General features: G+C 41.3%; 1 long non-coding RNA gene across 1 annotated transcript; it reads left to right on the top strand.

The window, feature by feature from the left end:
- The first annotated feature begins 23,197 nt into the window (after positions 1-23,197).
- On the top strand, positions 23,198-23,653 carry LOC309503830. The gene is made up of 3 exons (XR_014207885.1): positions 23,198-23,270; positions 23,415-23,516; positions 23,599-23,653. It is a non-coding gene; the product is annotated as an uncharacterized lncRNA (long non-coding RNA).
- Positions 23,654-23,694: the final 41 nt, after the last annotated feature.

Raw genomic sequence — 23,694 nt, 5'->3', positions numbered from 1 at the left:
TATATGGTCAAGTTTCCATGAATGAGGTAAATTTATCTTCCAATTATTTTTAAAACATTATAGGCCCGAATCCCATGTTTCTTTAGCAAGAACTATTAAATATATTTGATCAATGACACAATTATCTAACATGATATTAAAGGGGTGATGAACTGAGAAATACAATTTTCCTTGAGCTTTTGACATACAGTATAAGAGGTCATCATACTATAAGAATATTCTATAAGTTTCAGAACTGAAAACGTCCTTGTTAGTCCAATAAAAAGCTTTTATTGACACCAGGCAAACCGACGACAGGTATTTCAAAGTGGGGATCTATGATAACAAAGGGTATCAAACACCGCCTCCGCAGAAGATTATCAACGCCTATTTCAACACTGCCTGTTTAGCCCCACCCGCCGATTCACGCATTACATGAAACTCATTATAATATGAAAAACTGTTATCCAATCATAGCAGTGGGCGTTTACTTCCAAGTCTTTAATGCGGCACGCCCATAAAAACCGAGCGTTCAGGAGCTAGGCTCAAAACCAGGGTAGAAAATAGCCTATGACTTATTCATTTTGATGTTGTTGAATGTAAAAACTAAGCGAACGTCATAAGTTGACCTTCAGTCAACAATATAAAAACATTTAAAAGGTCAGCATTAAAATATACAATATTGCCATATTTTGACACCAACTTTGAAATTAATATTTATTTTACTAAAAATGTTTGAATTATTAATGGCTGTTCACACTAGACTTTTCCTTCCACTGACTTCTATTCATATACCTGTAAAAAAGTGGGACACCAGAAACCAGTGTCCTACTTCCCAGCCAGCACAGCCATGTGGGGCCCAAATGGGTTTGACCTGGGCTATCTAACTGGGACCCAGCCAGTTTTGTCCTCGGTTTCCATGTAGGCCCCACATGGGTTTGCCCAGATGAAATGAACACTGCTTAGTGTGCGCACTACAGGCTGTTTAATGTAACACTTAATCAGTGTTGGAGGTAATGAGATAATTAAGTGATTGAATAATGATTGTGCATTATTGATGAACACCTGCTGTTAACAAGCATAATCACTGAAGGAAAGAGAAATACAAGAACTAGGCCTACTTCCAGCCACTGCCTTGGATGAACTCAACTGAAGATAAAATGCATCAAATCTCTCAAGATCTGATTAAACAACTCCACAAACAGCATTACCAGCTTCACTTATTAGTAACCAGACTGACTTTATTTCTGTCAGACGTCTACAGAAGTTCTTATTGAGAATTAACAGAGGTTTAGATGTTGATTACTTATTTGAAAGTAATAGTTTGATTTGATGTTACCATTGTGGCGATCAGTGTGTGCTTTAGTCAGGCTCTTGACTTTTTAACATTAGTTTTTCTCAGGCAGCTGGTCTGCTTATTATGGCGAGAACAGCAAGAGAAAATATAATCAGATGCTGATTGATGATAAGAGTATAATCATCATGTAGTGGCTTAGATCATTGATTATGTGTGAGGTTTATACGGGTAGTATGTCATTCATTTTGTTTTATTGTTGTGATTCTACAGCAAGATAATAATAGAATTTAATCAGAACGTCAAATGATTTTTAACACACCATTTACATATTTTGGGCACCTGTGAAATTTACTCGCACACAGATATCAAGAATCAGCATATGAATCTCAACAATGGTGACATGCTTCATGGTGCAATGCATTCTGGGAGCTATGGATAGAGCTGGGCGATTTAAATCGCGATATTGTTATGCGCATCTCGTCAGTAAAGCCGGTTCCTTGATCACCTGCTTTCAGATGGAGCTGACAAGCTGAGCCATATCACATTAATATCGCGGACGTATCGCCAGCGATAATTAATGCGATATGACTCAGCTTGTCAGTTAACTACGGCTCTTTGTACACAGCAAAAACTCCAGTGTTAAATTAACACTCCTGGGAGTGTATGAGTCCACACTCAAGAGTGTTTAAGTTAATGAGATAATTAAGTGATTAATTTAGTGATGATTGAACATTATTGAAGACACCTGATGTTAACAAGCAGAATCACTGAAGGAGAAAATCTCAAATTGTAAGCCACCGTCATGACGATTAATGGTTGCTTTAGTTGGACTCTTGGCCCATAAATTATTAACTTTAGATTTTGTTTGTCTGCTGTATCTGAGTTATAACTGCCAGTTGAACAAAGAAAAAATGTGATCTGATGGTGTTGGTTATATTATGACAATCATCATTTGAACTTGATCACTGAACTCAATAAAATCTTTCTTTCTGACTTCGATTTATGTTGTTGTTTACAGCATAACTGTGAATCTGCATAAATGCCCAGAATTTTTTATATAATATAAAGGATTTCTTCAAAGTTGTTTAAAAAAAAAAATCATTCTTTTAGGCACACACAGATTTCAAGATTCAGTCTATGCATCTCAACTAGGGCTGGGCGATATATATCGTGAGATTGTTATGCGCATCTCGTCAGTAAAGCCGGTTCCTTCATTAGTAGTAAATCACCATCACCTGCTTTCAGATGGAGCGGCATTTAGGGCTGATGAGATAATTAAGTGATTCATTTAGTGATGATTGAGCATTATTGAAGACACCTGATGTTAACAAGCAGAATCACTGAAGGAGAAAATCACAAATTGTAAGTTACCATTAAGGTGATGGGTGTTTGCTTTAGTTGGGCTCTAGACCATTATATGTTTACTTTAATATTTACTGTTGTTTGTCTGCTGTTATTGATTTATAACAGTTAAAAGAACAAAGTAAAATGTTATCTTATACTGTTGGTTATGTTTTGACATAATCTTGCTGTGATCTGATAAGGGAAACTTATTGAGATAGTTTGATTTAACTTGTTAGCAGCAGTTTAGTGATTCTTCAGCCTATGATTATCAGTATTTTACTTATAATTCTATATTTAATAAACATTGTTCTGATCAAAAGACATTCAAATAAATTCATTTAAAACACAGACATCAATAATCAGTCTGTGAATCTCAACAATGGTGACAATAATAAAGCATGTTGCAGTGGCTGCCACCAATCACAACTCATTAATGGCTCCCATCATGCATTGTGGTATGAATAAATTATGATCTGAATTGTATGTAATTTACTTTTCCTAATTGAATATTCTGCTCCTCACCATTGTTGAGATGCATATACTGAATCTTGACATCTGTGTGTGCCTAAAAGATTGATTTTTTTTTTTAAACAACTTTTAAGAAATCCTTTATATTATATCAAAAATCTTGGGCATTTATGCAGACTCACTAACCAACAACATAATTCGAAGTCAGAAAGAAGGATTTTAATGAGTTTAGTGATCAAGTTCAAATGATGATTGTCATAACATAACCAACACCATCAGATCACTTTTTTCTTTGTTCAACTAGTGATTATAATTCAGAAACAACAGACAAACAAAATCTAAAGTTAATAATATATGCACTGTTAACCCTTGCTGTAAAAAAAGGCCAAATTCTGACAATATCATACCATTTTCCATTAAAACAGTAATATACCGTAGAAAACAAAACTAGCCTACAGGAATATACTGTGAATTAACAGTGCTCAAAATCGACACTCAGAGGCTGTTTTCCCAATCACAACCTAAACCCTCATTCACTATTCCCTACATTAGTTCACTAATATAGTCCACTTGACAGAGTGAATGAAAAGAAGAGAGTGAATTGAGAAACTGATGAACACCTGATAAGCAGAATTACTGAAGGACAGACAAACAAGAACAGAAAAAAGAGAAACACAAAAACTACAACTGACTTCCAGCAACACTGAGTGTGAAACCAGTTTACAAACCAGTTTACGATTATTTCTTTCATACATGTACAAAAGTTCTTGTTGAGAATTAACAAAGATTTAGTTAATAATAAAATTTGTTGTCACCATGATGGAGATCAGTATTTGCTTTAGTTGGTCTCTTGTCCCTTGACTTCTTACCTTTCATCTCTCTCTGACTGCTGTAACAGTCAGTTTATAAAACACTTTAGTTATGGCAAGAAAAAGTCAAGAGGAAGATGATCAGGTGTTTTTATTCTTTTGTGATGATGTCACAATCATCTTGGACTATTTGATTTTCAGATTATTCCTGTATATATTCATTGAAATTATGGGTATGTCATGTTTAGCATAAATCTGTGTATCTACAAAATGAAATCAATATTTCTGTAATCAGGTCTTCTGAAAAATAACAATCATATAGTGCATTCAATTTTATTTTACTCCGGCTTGGTTCAGACACACACAGATATCAACAATCAGCATATGAATCTCAACAATGGTGAAAAGTTTCATGTCGCAATGCATGCTGGGTTCCAGGATAATATAAAACTCCCAGCATGCACTGCTGCATGAATAAAAAAAAAGAAAGAAATATTGCCACCATTGTTGAGATTAATGTGCTAAATTGTGATATCTCTGTGTTTCTAAAACATAGTGTAGTGCTGTTTTTTTTGGTTTATGCATGATGTGTTAAAAAAAAGAGTCATAGCAATTTATTGCTGTAGTTTCACAGTAGTGCTAATGTAACACTTTTGATCGAGGATAAAACTCTGAATGAATAAGAACTAATTCCTTAGTGAATGAACAAGCAATATAATGATTTTGTCATCATAAGCATTACAACCACAATCATTCATAAACTGTGTGCGCACAAGTGTGTGACTTGCAAAAACACAGCTCAAGCAGCAAAAGAAAAACAAATGTTTTAGCATCAGCATCCCAACTAAAGCAAACACTGATCTCTATAATGGTAACTTCAAACAAACATTTTCAATAACAACTTCTGTATGACAGAAATAAAGTCATACTGGTTAATAATAAGTGTAATAATGTGTAATGGCTGGAAGTCAGTCGTAGTTATTGTGTTTCTCTATTTTCTGTTCTTGTGTTTCTCTTTTCTTCAGTGATTCTGCTTATTAACAGCAGGTGTTCATCACTAATGCTCAACAATCACTTACATATTCTCTTAATTATCTCACTGCAACACTGTCTCAATGTTACTTTTTACTCATTGTAGTGTGGATTTCCTGTGGGGTTGAAAGGGTTAACAGTGTAAGATAAAAAGACACACCCACAAAATGTATTTTAACAGTAATAAACTGTAAGTTATAAAACAGGTTTATACTGGCAACACTGTTGCCAGTAGTTTACTGTAAAATTAATTTTTTGGGTCACCGTTGTGCTGAAGAGTAGAGCCTGTGCTTCAGTCCAGGAGAAGATCTACAAACATTGATGATATGCTGCATGTTGCTTTATTTAACAGACAGTGACTGTGTAGTTGCTGGTCCAGTGAAAATATTTTTATGTATGCATGCTGGGTCTCATGCTGGGTTTTTTAGTGGTCTCAAATGAAAGAAGTTCACAGTTTTACTTTGCTCACATTATTAATGCATTATAAATTTTAGTTAATACTAAAATGACAGTTGGTCAATTTAAGGAAGTCGGTTTCTGCAAGTGTAATTAGTTCATTTGAATTAGAATTTAGTGCATTTTTACAGAAACAAACTAGATTACAGTAAAGAACTGTACAATTAACAGTATTTTACTGGCAACAGTGTTGCCAGTATTTTACTGTAAAAAAACCCGGTAAGGTCTAACAGTGTGGGTCAAGAGTCCAACTAAAGCAACCATTGATCGTCATAACGGTAACTTACAATTTGAGATTTTCTCCTTCAGTGATTCTGCTTGTTAACATCAGGTATCTTCAATAATGTTCAATCATCACTAAATTAATCACTTAATTATATCATTAACTTAAACACTCTTGAGTGTGGACTCATACACTCCCAGGAGTGTTAATTTAACACTGGAGTTTTTGCTGTGTACAAAGAGCCGTAGTTAACTGACAAGCTGAGCCATATCGCATTAATTATCGCTGGCGATACGTCCGCGATATTAATGCGATATGGCTCAGCTTGTCAGTTAACTACGGCTCTTTGTAGTAAATGCCGCTCCATCTGAAAGCAGGTGATGGCGATTTACTACTAATCAAGGATCCGGCTTTACTGACGAGATGCGCATAACAATCTCACGATATATATCGCCCAGCCCTAATCTCAACAATGGTGAGGAGCAGACTATTCAATTAGGAAAAGTAAATTACATAGACAATTCAGATCATAATTTATTCATACCGCAATGCATGATGGGAGCCATTCATGAGTTGTGATTGGTGGCAGCCACTGCAACATGCTTTATTATTGTCACCATTGTTGAGATTCACAGGCTGATTATTGATGTCTGTGTTTTAAAAGAATTGATCAGAATGTCTTTTGATCAGAACAATGTTTATTAAATATTTTTAATTATAAGTAAAGTACTGATAATCATAGGCTGAAGTATCACCAAACTGCTGCTAACAAGTTAAACCAAACTATCTCAATAAGTTTCCTTTTTCAGATCATAGCATGATTATGTCAAAACATAACAACACTATAAGATTACACTTTATTTTGTTCATTTAACTGTTATAAATCAATAACAGCAGACAAACAACAGTAAATATTAAAGTAAACATATAATGGTCTAGAGCCCAACTAAAGCAAACACCCATCGCCTTAATGGTAACTTACAATTTGTGATTTCCTCCTTCAGTGATTCTGCTTGTTAACAGCAGGTGTTCATCAATAATGCACTATCATTATTCAATCACTTAATTATCTCATTACCTCCAACACTGATTCAGTGTTACATTAAACAGCCTGTAGTGTGCACACTAAGCAGTGTTCATTTCATCTGGGCAAACCCATGTGGGGCCTACATGGAAACCGAGGACAAAACTGGCTGGGTCCCAGTTAGATAGCCCAGGTCAAACCCATTTGGGCCCCACATGGCTGTGCTGGCTGGGTTGTTTCACTCAACCCTGTAACTCCTGACATGATTTTCCTTCTTTTGAAAACAGAGCATTTCTTAACATTGTGACACTCAGGAAGTGCCATCATCTGGGCTCGTTCTACTGCATGATGGGAGGACTAGAAAATAATCTAAATCCATTGTCTTTGTTTTTACACAAACTGTAAAGTGTTGAATCATCAACCCTGTTACCAAAGTTATGTAAGAAGAATCTCTATAACTATGAATAACTTGTATGATATTTGACAAATCAGTAACTTGGTATTCCTAAAAAAAAATGTAATTTTGTAAACTATGTTGAAAATGACTAAAATTCATGTAACTTTGTTACAAATTGGGAACCAGATATAAAATAATTGTAATATAAAACAGTTAAAATAGTATTTAGCTTGATCTGATGTTGACAATCAATATAAAAATGTCTCAAACCTCCCATTACTGATCATTTGTTGAAAAAAACCAAGAACATTCTGTACCATTTCATAGTTGACCTGTTTGTCTAAATGTGAAGAAGTGCTATCATTAATGTTCTTCAGCATCATGAATGAATGAAGAATAAACACCAACCTCTTTGTTCTTCAGGATCTTCAGTGCGTTTCATTCTGCAGGGTTCTGGATCACTCATGTTCTCACTGTCCTCTTTAATAAACTCAGTCTTTGCAGATTTCAGCTCTTCCTGATGCACTGATGCTCGTCTTCACTTGTAGCTGATGGGAATATTCCAGCATTTATTGCAGAACTGCTGTGGGAGGAGCTTAAATGATGATGTAATTGGTGCGTAGGAGGAGCTGATCTGCCCAAAATCAAAAACATATCAATTAGCCTTCTGAGAGTATGTTATTATAATAAATGACACTTCTATGCAACAATAAATATCACTTCTAAAATATTATGATCATTTGCAGAATGCCTTTTTATAAAGGCATTCTTTTTAAAATGTCCTTGAAACTTTCCATGAATGAGGTAAATTTATCTTCCAATTATTATTTTTTAAACATTATAGACACAAATCCCATGTTTCTTTAGCAAACATTTTTTAAAATATTTGATTTGATAAATGACTCAATTATCTAACATGATATTAAAATTAAAATATACAATACTGCCATATGTTGACACCAACTGATTTATATTTATTTTACTAAAAACGTTTGAATGATTAATGGGCGTTCACACTAGACTTTTCCTTCATTGACGTCTATTCATGCGAATGTGAAAGTGGGACACCAGAAACACAAGCTCAAGTGAATAACCCTGTGAGAAATAACACAAGCGTTTTGCATTCAAGTGGAGTGGGTTGTTTATTTTATTATTATTTATTATATGTTGAACTTATGTTTGTATTTATGCATTTATGTCTGTCTATCTATTCATCCTACAGTAACTGATGCCAATCCATTCATTATTTGTATGGCTAATCCTAACATTATTCTGCTTCTTCATTAAAAGACAGGTATCTAGAATTAAAGAAAATAATATAAATAATTTAAATTCTTCCAAATATAAAAATAATGGTAAAAACAGTTAAAATCATAAACACATCATAAAATCATAAGGTACAGTATAGTAGCCAACAATTACCCTCAGTCTATTGACACCAATGAAATGAGCTTTAAGTGGCCATTTACGATCTGCGTATAAATAACACGACTTTACACTTTCAAACTGCGTGTAATGCGTACGCCAAAGTCCAATTTTGCGTGCATATGACACGCCAATCCTTCCCATTTACTTCGGTGGAGAGCAGATGCGTCTAAATACCACGCATCACCTTCAACGGCAATGACGTCACCAGCGAGGCTCAGTTCGACCAGTTCGCCTGCACCTGATGCGCGTACCGTTACACCTTCAAACAGGTAAGTAAGGGCACTAAACCTTTTTTTTTTTTTTTTTTTGTAATGAGATCACTGTGTTAACTGTATTATTTTAATTATTTCAGTGTTTCTGTTACATGGGGCCATGTGTTAGTTGTTAGTGGAACCGTGGGCTGCTCCGTTAGCACAGATGGTATCCTACCATTGACATTAGCCTAAGCTAACTTCTACTGTATGCCTGTTGCAGTTTGAAATACATTAAAAAAAACAGTTTTTAATCATGTTTTGACATGGCTGATGACAGCACTACAAATCAACAGACTGAATTAGTGTTTGCTAACGTTTTTAGCTAAAGTGGCATGGTTAGCCCAGAGTCATAGAGAGAGAGAGTTGCGACACTCCCATAGACCTCCGTTGTAAATAATGGCGGCGCTTTTAACCGCCTACTTCCGGGATATGAAGATCGGAATAGTTCCAAACACTGTCGTTTGGGTGTTGGACACCATTCACTTACATTGCTGCGCGTCGAGTTGTTCCAGAGTTAAGTTGCCGAAATGTCGACCTCTTTTGAATTGTCAACTGTCTATATTGTATCAGAGGCCCTTTGCGATGCTTATGTCACCGGTGCAGGCCGGGGCGGACTCGGATGACCAGCCGCCCCTGACTCCAGACACCACCGTGAGGAGCCAACACCACAGGCACGCAACAGATGGACAAAAGAGGAAGCAGGTAATTTGGTTCAAAGGTAACAATCTTTATTGAATAATAATCAACTTGAAGAAAGAATGAGCAACTCCTGTCTTCTCGAGCTATTGGACCGGAGTAGCCGCTGAAACGATTTTCCACTGTCTTCGGGGCACAATGGAACGATAGTGGCTAGGAAGGCTTACTCCACGGCGTTGCTGCACGTCTGCAGGACTCAAACGATAAGTAACAAGTAATGTTTACTTCTTCAACAGCAGATTCTCTTAACAGGACGTGAGAGGGGAATTGTGACTTTAAAACTCACTTCACAGCGTTGCTGCACATCTGCAGGACTCAGGCGGTAGGTAACAGGTAAGGTTTCTTCTCTTATCAGCAGATTCTCTCGTCAGGATATAAAAGGGAAATTGTGACTTTAAAACTCACTTCACAGCGTTGCTGCACATCTGCAGGACTCAGGCGGTAGGTAACAGGTAAGGTTTCTTCTCTTAACAGCAGATTCTCTTAACAGGTCGTGAGAGGGAAATTGTGACTTTAAAACTCACTTCACAGCGTTGCTGCACATCTGCAGGACTCAGGCGGTAGGTCACAGGTAAGGTTTCTTCTCCTATCAGCAGATTCTCTCGTCAGGATATAAAAGGGAAATTGTGACTTTAAAACTCACTTCACAGCGTTGCTGCACATCTGCAGGACTCAGGCGGTAGGTAACAGGTAAGGTTTCTTCTCTTAACAGCAGATTCTCTTAACAGGTCGTGAGAGGGAAATTGTGACTTTAAAACTCACTTCACAGCGTTGCTGCACATCTGCAGGACTCAGCGGTAGGTAACAGGTAAGGTTTCTTCTAGGGCTGGGCGATTTAAATCGCGATATTGTTATGCGCAGCTCATCAGTAAAGCCGGTTCCTTGATTAGTAGTAAATCACCATCACCTGCTTTCAGATGAAGCGGCATAAAGGGCTGAGGAGATAATTAAGTGATTAATTTAGTGATGATTGAGCATTATTGAAGACACCTGAGGTTAACAAGCAGAATCACTGAAGGAGAAAATCACAAATTGTAAGTTACCATTAAGGTGATGGGTGTTTGCTTTAGTTGGGCTCTAGACCATTATCTGTTTCCTTTAATAGTTACTGATGTTTGTCTGCTGTTATTGATTTATAACAGTTAAATTAACAAAGTAAAATGTTATCTTATAGTGTTGGTTATGTTTTGACATAATCATACTGTGATCTGAAAAATGAAACATATTAAGATAGTTTGGTTTAACTTGTTAGCAGTAGTTTTGTGATTCTTCAGCCTATGATTATCAGGACTTTACTTATAATTCAAAATATTTAATAAACATTGATCTGATCAAAAAGATGTTCAGCCATATTCATTTAAAACACAAACATCAATAATCAGCCTGTGAATCTCAACAATGGTGACAATAATAAAGCATGTTGCAGTGGCTGCCACCAATCACAACTCATTAATGGCTCCCATCATGCATTGCGGTATGAATAAATTATGATCTGAATTGTCTATGTAATTTACTTTTCCTCATTGAATATTCTGCTCCTCACCATTGTTGAGATGCATAGACTGAATCTTGACATCTGTGTGTGCCTAAAAGAATGATTTTTCTTTTTTAAACAACTTTTAAGAAATCCTTTATATTCTATCAAAAATTCTGGCCATTTATTTAGATTCACAGTTATGCTTTAACCAACAACATAAATCGAATTCAGAAAGAAGGATCTTACTGAGTTCAGTGATCAAGTTCAAATGATGATTGTCATAATATATCCAACACAGATCACTTTTTATTCTTTGTTCAACTGGCAGTTTTAACTCAGATACAACCGTCAAACAAAATCTAAAGTAGCGAACACATGAAAGGCTCAGAGCCCAACTAAAGCAACTACCCATCACAATAATGGTAACTTACAATTTGCGATTTTCTCCTTCAGCGATTCTACTTGTTAACATCAGGTGTCTTCAATAATGCTCAATCATCACTAAATTAATCACTTAGTTATCTCATTAACTTAAACATTCTTGAGTGTGGACTCATACACTCCCAGGGGTGTTAATTTAACACTGGAGGTTTTGCTGTGTACAAAGAGCCGTAGTTAACTGACAAGCTGAGCCATATCGCATTAATAATCGCTGGCGATACGTCCGCGATATTGATGTGATTTGGCTCAGCTTGTCAGTTAACTACGGCTCTTTGTAGTAAATGCCGCTCCATCTGAAAGCAGGTGATGGTGATTTACTACTAATCAAGGAACCGGCTTTACTGACGAGATGCGCATAACAATATCGCGATTTAAATCGCCCAGCCCTAGTTTCTTCTCTTAACAGCAGATTCTCTTAACAGGTCGTGAGAGGGAAATTGTGACTTTAAAACTCACTTCACAGCGTTGCTGCACATCTGCAGGACTCAGGCGGTAGGTCACAGGTAAGGTTTCTTCTCTTATCAGCAGATTCTCTCGTCAGGATATAAAAGGGAAATTGCGACTTTATCAGCGATGTTATACATCTTCAAGGCTCCATCACTAAGTATAACGGTTCAGACTTTTCCACAGCCATACGGTTCTTCACGAGACTTGTAATTTCAGAGAGAGAGAGGGTTAACAGGAGCCTTCAATAAGGGATTACTTCACAACAATACTCAGTGGAAGAGAGGATAATACAAAGCATTACTTCACCAGTTCAGTTGCATCGTTCTGAATTTTGGATGAGGACAAGTAGATCATTTCACAAGAATGAAAGCAGGCGTTGGGAGACTCTTCTCAGCATAGCACACAGCACTCGTGTCCACTACAAATCCACAGCATTAATTCAGCGTGCATCAGGTAAGGCAAACAACTGCAAATCACTCACACACAGTAGGGCTGATCAGAAAAACTCGCTTCGTCCATGCATTTCAATGGGAATATTCAACTCTCCATTCTCTCCAGCGCATCTGAAACAGATGTCCTCCTCAATAGTAAGTTTCACATTCACAGTCTTTGCTTCAAGCTTTACATTTAATTCAACGATGTAATTTAATTCACTTATCTTTCTCTTTTCCTCTTCCAGCGCAGATCCAAGCCACAATTCAATCCAGTAATTTTCCACAAGCAGCTCCAAACGACAGACTCAAATGGCAGTTCCTCACTTACACGAATTTCCAGGATGACAGCGTCCAATGTAAGCGTCCAAACCGGCGATCTTCTACCCCAAAACACAACGACAGAGACCCAGCCAAACAACTGATCAACTGAACACCGATTGACCTTTACCAGTTCCAACCTTCGCCCTAACTCGACTCTGAATGGCTCTTTTATCCTCCTCTTGTGAAGCGGAAAGCCTGTACAAACACCGCTCCTCTCTCTCCCTCCCACCTGTCGTGCATCAGCTGTAATTAGTTTGCGCAATATCTCCGCTACACCCGGAACCGGAGTGAGGTGTTACACCAAAATAACTCCCCTCGGGGACATAGAAAGAGAAAAGAAAGGTTCCGCTTTTCCCAGCATTTTGTCACCCGTGACATCCCCCCTTGCCAATCGGTTCTAGTCCCTGGAACCGGTCTTCTCTAATGCCATTCGCCATATCTCTCAGGCGGCTGTCCTTGGTTGTCCCGCTGGGACCGTCGGGGTGGCGTGGGTGAAGCCGCTCGGGCCTCCGCTTCGGGATTCCCTGGGACTATTGCCCACCCTACCATGGGCACCTTGGGAGCAAGCGGCGCACTTTGTATTTCAGCCGCTGGCTGTGGATAGTTCGGACATGGACGGAGCAAATTTCGATGAAGCACTCGTATAGGTCCCGGTTTTCCCTCAGGCCGTACCGAATAGACTGGAGCATCAGGCCCCTGCCGGTGCTCCACCACATATGGTGTCGATTCCCAACGATCATGGAGCTTTCCTTTCCCTGGACGTCGGTTGTCCCTTACCAGCACTCGCTCTCCAGGCAGTAAAGGGGCTTCTCTGGCAGTTCGATCATACAGTCGCTTGTAGGCATTTAGTAGTTGTTGATGGTGTCGATTTACCCAGTCCGTTGTGTTGTACTCTCCTTCGGTGGCCTCGGTGCCCAGAAGCAAGTCTACAGGTAGACGTAGATGACGCCCAAACATGAGGTAAGAAGGGGCATACCCGGTGATGCTGTGCACGCTATTATTATAGGCTTGTAGTAACGTAGGGAGGCTCTCGGCCCACTGACACTGCTGCTCACTCTCCAACGTTCCCAACAGCCCTAACAGGGTCTGATTGAATCTTTCGCATCCCCCGTTACCTTGGGGATGATACGAAGTTGTGTGTGTCTTTCGACAACCATAGAGCTGGCTCAGCTCCTGTATGACTCGGGACTCGAAGTTTGGACCTTGGTCCGAATGGAGGGTCTCTGGACAGCCGAACGGCTGTATTACCGTTCTCCAAAGGGCATTGGCCGTAGTCACTGCCGTCTGGTCTACCGTGGGGACGGCCCAAGCGTACTTGGTGAACAGATCCGTCATTACCAGGATGTTTTGATATCGATCTGCGGGTCTCCCTAGAGTCAGGAAATCAATCCCTATGATGTGCAGAGGTGCCTTCGGCCGAAAGGGAACCAGTGGGGCTCGAGGTTCCTTCCGGAGTTTGAACAGCGTGCACCGTGGACAACTCTGAACAAACTCTTCAACTTTCTTCTCCATCCTTGACCAGTAGAAGTACCTCCTCAACAGTGACAAAGTCTTTTCTTGGCCTTGATGGCCAGCATGGGTGTGATAGGCATTCAACAGCTCTTGGACTTGGTCCTCTGGAACCACCACTTGATACCTGGTTTCCTGAGTTTTTGGATCTCGCAGTGAACGGCAAATTACCCCTCCTCTGATCCGCAGTCTCTTCCACTGTTTCAGGAGCTGTTGTACTCCCACTGTCTGAGCCTGCCTTTCCCCAGCTCGCAGCCTGAATCCTCGCCTAAGATGCGAGGCGACCTGACACAGGTCTTCGTCTCCTTGCTGTAACCTGCTCCACCGTCCGGGGTCCCATCCCCAACTGGACGGAATGTCCCCCTGGGTCCCGGGAGCTTCCACGACCGCCACCAACAATTCATCCTCTTGACCAGGGGCATCGAGGTGCGTTTGACCGTTTCTCTGAATGGCTGGGAGTCTGGACAATGCATCAGCATTCGCGTTTTCTCTGCCGGGTCGATACTTGAGCTGATAGTCATAATTAGCAAGCTGAGCCACCCACCGCTGCTCCACTGCTCCCAACTTGGCAGTCTGTAAATGAACTAGAGGATTGTTGTCCGTGATCACAGTCACCTTAGCTCCCCACAGGTAGTCTTTGAATTTCTCGGCCATGGCCCATTTCATGGCTAGCAACTCTATCTTGAAGGAACTGTAGTTTGCTGCGTTCCGCTCTGCAGGATGTAAACTTCGACTGGCATAAGCGATTACCTTCTCCACTCCTTGTTGCTCTTGGGCTAATACCGCCCCCAATCCTGCATTGCTGGCATCGGTATACAGGAGAAACGGCTGAGTGAAGTCTGCATAGGCCAGGATAGGGGCCCCCAAAAGTTCCTGCTTCAGATTTTGGAAGGCCGTTTCACATGCTGCGTCCCATTGCACTATCGATGAGCCTTTGCCACGGGAACGTCCAGTACCAGCAAGGAGCTGGTTCAATGGCTTAGCAAGCCCAGAGAATCCTTTAATAAATCGTCGATAATATCCTACGAAGCCTAGGAAGGACCGCACTTGTCTCACCGTTCGTGGGGGCTCCCAGCCTTGGACTGCTGCAACTTTCTCTGGATCAGGGGATATACCGGCAGCGCTGACTCGATGTCCCAGGAACTGTACCTCTTTGCGAAACAACTGGCATTTTTCTGGTCTCAATTTTAGCCCATATTTCTCCATGGCCCGGAAGGCATTCTCTAAGTGATGCAGGTGAGTTTGAAAGTCAGGGGAAAAAACGATTACATCGTCCAAATAGACCAGCGTGGATTCAACTAGTTGCCCTCCCAGGCATCGCTGCATAAGTCGCTGGAAGGTCCGGGGGCGTTGCACAACCCGAACGGCATCCGGTCCCACTCGAATAGCCCGAACGGTGTGGTGAAGGCAGTCTTCTCTCTATCACGGTCATCCATCTGTACTTGCCAGTATCCGCTGGCCAAATCCAAGGTCGAATACCATGCTGCTTGAGTCAAACTCGTGAGTGAATCTTCGATTCGCGGCAACGGGAATGCATCTTTCTTGGTCACACTATTGAGCTTGCGGTAGTCAACACAAAATCTCCAGGCTCCCGTTTTCTTCTGTACTAGGACAATCGGGGCTGCCCATGGACTACTACTTTCTCGAACAATCCCTCCATCTAGCATCCCTTTTAGCAGAGCGCGGACTTCAGTGTAGAGAGTGGGGGGCACCGGACGATACCGCTCCCGACTAGGTGTTGCTTCTCCGGTGGGTATTTGGTGCTTAATCACTCCTGTACAACCATAGTCTTCCTCATGGGTTGAGAACACATGTTTCCACCTCTTCAGGAGCTCCTGGAGCTGTAACACTTGTCCTTCTTCCAGGTCCTCACCCTTCAAAGACTCCCCCATCAAATGGGTCGGCATTCCTCCTCTCACAGGGCCTGTACTGGCCTCCACTGGACGGACGGCAACTTCTACCACCGCAGGGCTCACCTGCCTGAAACAGACATCTTGTTGCTCTTGAACTTGGACAGGACGGACAGATGAAACTCGAACCAGCCGTTGGTGTCGACGCAGGAGTACTGGGTAGGGATGGGCATTTCGCACCTTCACTGAAACTCGCCCTCGTCGTATGACCGCTAGCCCATGGGCTACTTCGATGGGTTGACAATCTTCATGAGGCTCTACCAGGACACAGTTACCTGACTCACGGGGTCCAGCCGGCACTCGGACCCAAAGAACAGCCTCACTCCGGGCTGGAACAGACAGAGCATACCGGCAGATGACTCGACCGATATCTTCCCGCTCTTGCACCTGACTGGCCGCATGGACTCTTTGACAATCGGCCAGGATCCGGTCCCAGTCCTGCCTTGCTGCCAACGGAGATGTTCGGGTCGGTCGACCGTTAAACAGGTCTTCCCAACAATCCAGAATGACATTCATCCCTAGCAGTGCTCGATGGAGACCCAAACAATGGTCCCGAACAATGACAACACCCTTCTGGTGGACAGGAACCCCTCGAACCAGAAAGTCTACCACGATGTACCCAGTATAAGGAATATCCAATCCATTCGCTCCACGTAATGTGAGTCTTGAAGTTTCCGTCCTGTGAAGCCGATGATCCGCGAATAGCTCCAGAGCCAGACTTTCTGAAAACAATGTGACCTGAGAACCTGTATCGACCAGACAATTAATCTTCATTCCATTAACTTGAACTTCTACGGTGGGACAACGCCCAACCCAGTCGTCTCTCATCACAGGAACAGAACAAGGGTCTCTTGAAGGGGTCCCGGCCACTTGACCCACAGTGACCGGTGGGACTAAAAACCCCCTTGAGAGCTTCGACGACGGTCGCACTGGCGGCTGATGTGTCCCGGATTTCCACAATTGATACAGATGGGTCGACCCTGATGATCCCACTGAAACCGGGGGCCCGTCGGACGCGGAGGGCGGCGTACAGGTCTTGGCCCCTCCTCTGAATATGATCTTCCTCGCACCATCGGTCCACCTTCGACTCGACCTCGATGAAGCTCACCCAAAAGATTCCGAGACAACTCTGCCATCTGTCCCTTAACATCCTCCAGTAATTCTGTCCTCAACTTCTGCTTCCACTCACTTGACTCAACAGGCGCGGGCACTGTGGCGCTGCTGGCCGCCACACGAACCGGTGTCCGAGTCGTCACTCCCTGATCTGACTCCAACGCCAAGGCCTCTTGTCGAAGAGCCTCAAAAGACATAGTGGGGTCTCGTCGAAGCTGGAGCCGTATGCCCTGGCGCACCGGTCCTTCACGCAGCCCCAAAACAAACTGGTCTCTCAATAAGCCCTCTCCTTCTCCCAGTCCATGATCTTGTCGACCTTTCAGCCGGCCAAACTGCTCTCGCAGTTTCAGGGAGTATGCTCGCAGAGTCTGCTGAGGCCCCTGCTGACAGTTAAAGAACTGGGCACGAAGGATGGCTACCGGGGTAGAATCTCCATATACTCCAGACAAGAAATCAAAGATATTCTTCACAGTGGCCCGCGTAGCTTCTGATGCAGCAAGAACTTCCCTTTTGGCTTCTCCTTCTAACGATCCTAGCACAAACTGTACCTTTTGCGATGCGCTCAGTCCTTGTAATCCAGCCAGATATTCCGTCTGCGCCTTCCAGTCCTGAAAACTCAGCTCCGATCCTGGTCCTCCATAGCGTTGTGCCCAAGGGGCTCCCATCATGATGGGCATTACTTGCGAACGAACTGATAGAACCTCTTCGTCCACCATCGCGTACCTGTGGCCGCTACAACTCACGGTGGCAATCCTGCCGACTACGCCAAATTGTGTCACCGGTGCAGGCCGGGGCGGACTCGGATGACCAGCCGCCCCTGACTCCAGACACCACCGTGAGGAGCCAACACCACAGGCACGCAACAGATGGACAAAAGAGGAAGCAGGTAATTTGGTTCAAAGGTAACAATCTTTATTGAATAATAATCAACTTGAAGAAAGAATGAGCAACTCCTGTCTTCTCGAGCTATTGGACCGGAGTAGCCGCTGAAACGATTTTCCACTGTCTTCGGGGCACAATGGAACGATAGTGGCTAGGAAGGCTTACTCCACGGCGTTGCTGCACGTCTGCAGGACTCAAACGATAAGTAACAAGTAATGTTTACTTCTTCAACAGCAGATTCTCTTAACAGGACGTGAGAGGGGAATTGTGACTTTAAAACTCACTTCACAGCGTTGCTGCACATCTGCAGGACTCAGGCGGTAGGTAACAGGTAAGGTTTCTTCTCTTATCAGCAGATTCTCTCGTCAGGATATAAAAGGGAAATTGTGACTTTAAAACTCACTTCACAGCGTTGCTGCACATCTGCAGGACTCAGGCGGTAGGTAACAGGTAAGGTTTCTTCTCTTAACAGCAGATTCTCTTAACAGGTCGTGAGAGGGAAATTGTGACTTTAAAACTCACTTCACAGCGTTGCTGCACATCTGCAGGACTCAGGCGGTAGGTCACAGGTAAGGTTTCTTCTCCTATCAGCAGATTCTCTCGTCAGGATATAAAAGGGAAATTGTGACTTTAAAACTCACTTCACAGCGTTGCTGCACATCTGCAGGACTCAGGCGGTAGGTAACAGGTAAGGTTTCTTCTCTTAACAGCAGATTCTCTTAACAGGTCGTGAGAGGGAAATTGTGACTTTAAAACTCACTTCACAGCGTTGCTGCACATCTGCAGGACTCAGCGGTAGGTAACAGGTAAGGTTTCTTCTCTTAACAGCAGATTCTCTTAACAGGTCGTGAGAGGGAAATTGTGACTTTAAAACTCACTTCACAGCGTTGCTGCACATCTGCAGGACTCAGGCGGTAGGTCACAGGTAAGGTTTCTTCTCTTATCAGCAGATTCTCTCGTCAGGATATAAAAGGGAAATTGCGACTTTATCAGCGATGTTATACATCTTCAAGGCTCCATCACTAAGTATAACGGTTCAGACTTTTCCACAGCCATACGGTTCTTCACGAGACTTGTAATTTCAGAGAGAGAGAGGGTTAACAGGAGCCTTCAATAAGGGATTACTTCACAACAATACTCAGTGGAAGAGAGGATAATACAAAGCATTACTTCACCAGTTCAGTTGCATCGTTCTGAATTTTGGATGAGGACAAGTAGATCATTTCACAAGAATGAAAGCAGGCGTTGGGAGACTCTTCTCAGCATAGCACACAGCACTCGTGTCCACTACAAATCCACAGCATTAATTCAGCGTGCATCAGGTAAGGCAAACAACTGCAAATCACTCACACACAGTAGGGCTGATCAGAAAAACTCGCTTCGTCCATGCATTTCAATGGGAATATTCAACTCTCCATTCTCTCCAGCGCATCTGAAACAGATGTCCTCCTCAATAGTAAGTTTCACATTCACAGTCTTTGCTTCAAGCTTTACATTTAATTCAACGATGTAATTTAATTCACTTATCTTTCTCTTTTCCTCTTCCAGCGCAGATCCAAGCCACAATTCAATCCAGTAATTTTCCACAAGCAGCTCCAAACGACAGACTCAAATGGCAGTTCCTCACTTACACGAATTTCCAGGATGACAGCGTCCAATGTAAGCGTCCAAACCGGCGATCTTCTACCCCAAAACACAACGACAGAGACCCAGCCAAACAACTGATCAACTGAACACCGATTGACCTTTACCAGTTCCAACCTTCGCCCTAACTCGACTCTGAATGGCTCTTTTATCCTCCTCTTGTGAAGCGAAAAGCCTGTACAAACACCGCTCCTCTCTCTCCCTCCCACCTGTCGTGCATCAGCTGTAATTAGTTTGCGCAATATCTCCGCTACACCCGGAACCGGAGTGAGGTGTTACACCAAAATAACTCCCCTCGGGGACATAGAAAGAGAAAAGAAAGGTTCCGCTTTTCCCAGCATTTTGTCACCCGTGACACTTATACTGGTCTTCATTTGTACATGCACAGCGTAATTATTTATATTTTATGTTGGTTGTTTCAACCAATTTTCAAGCACTGCCTGCTAGCTAACGTTAGTTAGCTAGCGCGACTTCGTCAGCTAAGAGTTCGGTAATGAATCGCTACCACCTTTATAGCAACTTTTATTTAATTTAATTTTTTGGGATATACTAACTTTTCATTATGTTATTATTGTCTTGAGTGAAGCGGCTTGTGAGAACAATGCTGGACCTTTAGGATTGTTATGGCCATCACCAGTCCTGTCTGTTTCATGGATCACCTGCCCCTGGTTTTTGTTTTTCTTGTTCACACACACAAGCACACATTTTTGTTGTCTGTTATTGTTTAATAAAAAATATTTTATTTGAAAACCTTCATTTGTATCAGCCATGCTTAAATTCGTTTTTAATCTGTTATAGTTTTGATAATGTGTATGGCTTAATCTTAAAATAATATTCTTAGTCTTAACATGATTATGTTTCACGTTGTGGTCCTGGGGGTGGCCACTTTCATCAGAAGAAGTGAGCTAGCTTCTAAGCGAATTCTGAACGGACCGCCACGGCAGAACTCTTTGCGTGATCACAAAGGTAGGCTAATGGCTGAATCTAAATTTATAAGCAAAATCACGGGAATCAATAGCCTAATACAGCCCAGTTGTGCTAAAATAAATATCATGAGACGTCCATCATCAGATGAATGATATGGAAAAGTTAAGTTAGAGCCGCTAAAGCCAGTGCTACTACCCATGCGAACATGAACACTAAGCTTTTCCCTCCAAAAATATAGCTTAAAACTTATCTCCAAATGCAAAACTGACATTAACAAAATGCAATAATGCAATAACAGCTGAAAAAGTACTTGGGTGTGTGTTTTATTTTATATTTACCGTTCAATAATGCAATCGCTGCTGTCTGTCCCATAGAAGAACATGACAGCCAGCGTACGTTTTGGAACTATTGGGGCTTACATGAACCACGTGACAGCCATAGCGGCGACATCAAAGAGTGTCGCAACTCTCTCTCTCTATGGCTCTGGGTTAGCCTAAGCCTACGGGACCCCCCAGGGGTCAATAATGTGGACTAATCAGTGCGCATGGAATAATTCAGGCACGTGCAGACATTACTAGTTGCTTGCAGATGCATGATACTGTAGGGTTGGATTCGTTTATATACTTTCTATGGTTGGATTAGACTCCCGTCCTATCCCCAAGATATTTGATTTCTAATGTCATCATATATAGTGCATTTTACCTAAATTGCACATTGTTGGTTTGATTGCTTCTATTGCTCTCTTCATTTGTAAGTGGCATTGGATAAAAGCATCTGCTAAATGATTAAATGTAAAGGGAAAATTAAGCAAGATTTAGACTAGATCCTTTTGTCTCTAGCTGAAAAACAGTAACCGCTAAAAAAAAAAAAAAAAAAAACATGAATCTGTAGTTGATAATAATAGCTAATATGTTTGGTGACATAATTGTAGCCTTGGTAAAATAAATAATTGAATACAGAAATATCATTATAGTTACAACCAAAGGTTGTAATGAAAATCTGCATTCTCCTGCAAATAGTCAGACACCACTATCCTCTACCGGAAAATGTTAAATTTTAACCTTTACCCTCATATCACTGATGTGGTCAAAATTTCCATTCAATTATAATAGTCAGCAAGTTTGAGTTGCAGGCAGATCTCAGATCTAACTGACACCTTTATTTTCTGTTTAAGTAAAATGTCAAGAGGTAATAAGAACAAACTAGAAGCTGTTCTTCAGCTCGGGGATGCATTTGTTGAAGAGATACAGGCAAGTTTCATTCTTGTTATACACAAATGTGTAATTAATTAACTCCAGTTAGTTAATGCCTATGTTTCACCCATCTACTTTTCATTACATGTGCATAAAGAAACGTAACACAGAGTTACAAACTCAGAAGGCTGAAGTCACAGGACAATCTAAAGTGACCTGGTGGAAGAGGGACCGTGATGGGCAGCGTGTGATCACCAGCAAACGGAGGAAAAAAGGTTCATCTGCTGGTTAGTGTACATCTTATCAAATTTATGTCAAATACTTTAAATGGAGAGTGATGATGTGTGATTTAGAGTAGGTGCTGGTTTGATAATGCTGTTGTTACTCAATATTCTGTATGCTTGCACATTTATAATGTAAATTACATTATAATGGCAAATACATTTAGGTTTGATAGTTTCCATGTTTGTAAGTTTGCCAAAGGTTTCAGCTTTTATTTTTGTACATCTGGCAAAGAGTTTGAAAGAATTGTACTCTAATAAGAATTCTAATGTGGTTTATGTTATTTTTACTTCCAAACAGTTGGTACCGGTACTTCTGCATGTGCTAGTTCCACCATCACAACTTCATGTACTAGCTACCAAGATCCTGGTAAGTAGAAAAACTACTTTAAAAACACTTTTCTTAATATGGTGCTTCAAATGAAAACAAGGAGTTACGTAAAAAGGAAGCCTCATTATACCTGCACTTTTGCTATGTTTAGTAACTAGTCATCTAACGATGTTCCTTTTCTAAATGCTTTTTCCACAGTCCCCTAACATGCCTCAAATACTAAAGTTACCACAATTTGGTGCATCAAGCCCTGTCAACATGACAGAAATAGGAACACTTTAGACAATAGCATCACTGTTTCTCAGCAAAATCACATGGTTGTTGTTTAGTTTCACAATTAAGTGGGCAACACTACTGACAGCCAGCAACTACACAGAATCTTAAGGGTCATGGATTTGATTGCCCATTTCCAACTATCCTTTCACCCTCTGCCTTCTCTGCTATCACTGGACTGTCCCTGTATTAAAATCAATGGAAATGCCTCAAAAGATGTCAGGGGTAGTGGAATTGAAATGTTGGATTTCTAGTATGTTTTTATTTTTCTCTTTCTCTCTCTGAAGATTTTAATATGCAGAGGCTTGAGGACCTTCTACGGGATTCGGAGAGCATTGATGGGCAAGATTTTGCTCAGCAGCCATCTTTGTCCAGTTGGTGTCAAAGACAAAAAGGAGTCCAACAATGTTGGCAACAGGCGAGGCCACAAAACATTCACAACTTGTTGTCAGCTGAGAACATTGTCCAGATGAAGTGCAACCACTGTCACGTGACCGAAGCCATCATTCGTTGCAGGGAATGTTTGCCCTCAGAGTGGTTTTGTGCAGAGTGTGATCAATTGGTACATAAACGCCACACTCTGCACAGTAGGCAGACCACCGTGTATGGCTTTTATAAATACATTCCCCCAACAGAGTTTGTGAAACTCCATGATGATAAGTACATCATCTGTGAACAAGGTTGGTGTCTCTTTTTCAGTTGATTTGCATTTTTTCATCAACACACAACATTATTAAATGATTCATTATGTTTTCCAAGTACTTGCTAACAATCCAAACATTCTTTAATGTCATCCTGATTGTCCTTTGCTCTTGCTCTTGCAGATTGTTTGCTGCCAACAGCCTTTCCTCAAAATATCTGCTCCTGTGACACTGGTGATGTTGCAATCTCTGTTGGTAGATCCATCATACTGGTTTGCATAAATGGTAGGATTGGGTAAAAAAATATTGTTTATCTAACATATTACTTTAGTTCCTTGTTAGGTATTTGTTTTTCATCTGCTCTCAGGCCGTTATAATCTTCAAGTTCCGGTGCTAACATGCAAACATTGCAATAAGCAATGGGCTCTAGAAGTCAGTGACTTTGTAAGGAGTGGTTACTGGC

Source organism: Leuciscus leuciscus (assembly GCF_965113295.1).
Source record: "Leuciscus leuciscus genome assembly, chromosome: 1".
NCBI classification, from domain to species: Eukaryota; Metazoa; Chordata; class Actinopteri; order Cypriniformes; family Leuciscidae; genus Leuciscus; species Leuciscus leuciscus.
Note: the sequence above shows the minus strand (reverse complement) of the source record. Positions and strands in the feature narration are given on the sequence as shown.